Raw genomic sequence first — 2,961 nt, 5'->3', positions numbered from 1 at the left:
CTAGTTTCATTCTTTTTATTGGCTGCATCTGTATTATTCTTTTGGGTTTTTTGATGCAGGGTTTCTCTGTGTAGTCCTGGCTGTCCTGGAACTTTGTCTGTAGACCAGGCTATCCTGGAATGGAGAGATCCACCTGCCTCGGACTCCCAAGTGCTGGGATTAGAGGCTTGTCTCACCACTCCAGGCAGCATCTGTACTTTTAAAACTTGTATTTTTCTTCTCTTTTGAAAGTTGTGTCTTTACTTGTTTCTTTACATTTGTGCTTGCCATTTTTAAAAATTCTTCCTCCTATTTCCTGTAATTTAGAACTTTGAAACACACATTGTTTGGTGAAATAGTCAAGTAAGTGAGCAACCATCATTGCTGTGAAAACAATTTGTTTCCTGGGGAAGCTCTGATGTGAGTAAACAGTAAACTTCAAAAGGTTCTGTATGGAATGTGATCTTGTCAAGCAATATGGATGTATAAAAATAACAGACTCTGGACCTGATTGGTTTTCATATGGACTTTGATTTAAGGAGTGGCTTTTATGGAGCACATTTGGTAATAATAGAACCGGCCAAATGTTTGGGTTTGTGTGAGGTGAAGGACTTTATGACATTGGTAAAGAAGGGTGGTCAGTGGAGACCATGAGCCTTGGAGAAACAAAGAAGAAGGTGGGGTGAGAATAGCTCTTGAAGTGCAAAGGAAATATAATTGAAAGCATTCAGATAGTCATGGTGGTGCAAGCCTGTCATCCCAGAACTTGGGAAGGGGAGGCAGGAGAAACTTAAATTTGTATGCAGCCAGGTCTGTGTATCAAGTTCTAAGGTAGTCTGGGGTACACAATGAGAACCGCTGGCAAGAAAACATTTAAAATTGATGTGGATCTGAGTGAATGTATCTTTTAGGATTTGAATCATTTTTAGATGACTATAAATTTGCATGTAGTTGAACAAAATAATACAGGGATTCCTCTGTACTCTTTACTCAGTTTTCCCCATTGATAACATCTTATAAATACTACGATGTCAGGTCCACAGTATTGATATTGTACCTTCATTATTAAATTGACATACTTCATGCTCACAAGGAATGCTCAGGGTACCTTTCTTATAGCTTGGCCCATTTCCCTCTGCCTGTATTTTCTCTTCCACCTGACAACAAGTCATGTGTTTTGTATCAGGTTTTCAAAGAACCATATCTTATATACCCTACCTAACATTCTAGGATTGACTTTTTCCACTCAGCGCTGAAGTTTATCCTTTTGTTATAATGTAGCAACAGTGTACTTTTTTTTAATTGCTGAGTAGTTTGCCACAGTATAACTGTACCACCTTTTATCATTTACTCATGAAGACATCTTGGTTGTCTCTGGGTCTTGGCTATTATAAATAAAGCTCTTATATAAACATATACATATAGACTTGTCTTTGAACATATGCTTTTCTTTTCTTTTTTTTAAATTTTGTTTTGTTTTGTTCTTTTCGAGACATGGTTTCTCTGTAGCTTTTGGAAACTGTCCTGGAACTACCTCTTGTAGACCAAGCTGGCCTCTAACTCACAGAGATCCGCCTGCCTCTGCCTCATGAGTGGTGGGACTAAAGCTGTGTGCCACCACCGCCTGGCTGAACATCTACTTTTGATTCTTTTAGCTTATCCATGAGTAGAATTGCTAGTGTTATAGTAACTAACTTGATTGCCAAAATGTTCTAATTCCTTCATATCATTACTAGCATTTGGTGTTGCCATCTTTACAAGTTTGGTTAGTCTCTTATATATGTAACAGTTTTAACTGTAGGTGTTTTGTGTTTTGTTTTTTTCCAACTGGTTCTTAGGTAACTGAGGCTGCTCTTGACATTCTGGTGTTCTCCTGCCTCTATGTGAGCTACTGCATCAGGCTTCATTGTAGTTTTCATTTTAATTCTTGTTGTTAATGATGTTTAACATTTTACATGTGCTCATTTGTTTTATATATCACTCAGGGCTTCTTGCACTCAGGTACTTCACCACTGACCTCTACCTACTGCTTTTTTTTCTTTCTTTTTTTTTTGGCATGAGCTAAATTGTTTTTTCCTGAAAGTTCGAGGTATTTTTTTAAGAAAATGGTTTAATATAAATAAACACACGCATATGTGTGTATGTGTGTGTGTGTTAAGGAAAGGGGCAGTTGTACACACAGTAGTAAGGGTGGGTATAGACTTCTCAAGATAGAGTTGCCAGCAAGACACTGTTCTATGCAATAATGTATCAGGATTAGCTTTTCAACTAGAAAACACCATTGTTTTTATTCTTTTTTAATTAATATTTCCACCTGCTCCCCGTTTCCCATTTCACTCCCCTCCTCCCAAATATTGCTCCCTCAGGCCAACCCCTTCCTTCTATCCCCACTCCTCTTCTCTGCACCCCACCATTCCCCCTCCCTTTCGATACTGAAGAGCAGTCCAAATTCTCTGCCCTGCGGGAAGACGATGGTCTTCTATCTACGTCCAGGAAGGTGAGCATCTAAAAAGGCTAGGTCCCACAAAGCAGATTCATGTATTAGGATCGAAACCTAGTGCCATTGTCCTTGGCTTCTCATCAGCCTTGATTGTCCACCATGCTCAGAGAGTCCAGTTTCAACCCATGCTTATTCACTCCCAGATGACCTGGGCTTGGTAGGCTCCCAATAAATCAGATCCACTGTCACAGTGGGTGGGTGCATCCCTCGTGGTCCTGATTTCCTTGCTCATGTTCTCCCTCCTTCTGCTCCTCATTTGGACCTTAAGAGCTCAGACCATTGCTCTGTCTCTACCTCGATCCATTGCCAGATGAAGGTTCTAAGGTGATATGTAAGACATTCATCAGTATAGGATAGGGTCATTTCAGGTTCCCTCTCCTCAGTTGCCCAAGGTACCAGCTGGGGACATCTCCCTGGACACCTGCGAACCCCTCTAGAGTCAAGTCTCTTGCCAACCCTAAGATGGCTCCCTTAGTTAGGAT

The sequence above is a fragment of the Chionomys nivalis genome, unplaced genomic scaffold (assembly GCF_950005125.1).
Source record: "Chionomys nivalis unplaced genomic scaffold, mChiNiv1.1 scaffold_28, whole genome shotgun sequence".
Classification (NCBI taxonomy): Eukaryota; Metazoa; Chordata; class Mammalia; order Rodentia; family Cricetidae; genus Chionomys; species Chionomys nivalis.
This window is presented reverse-complemented; position numbering follows the sequence as displayed.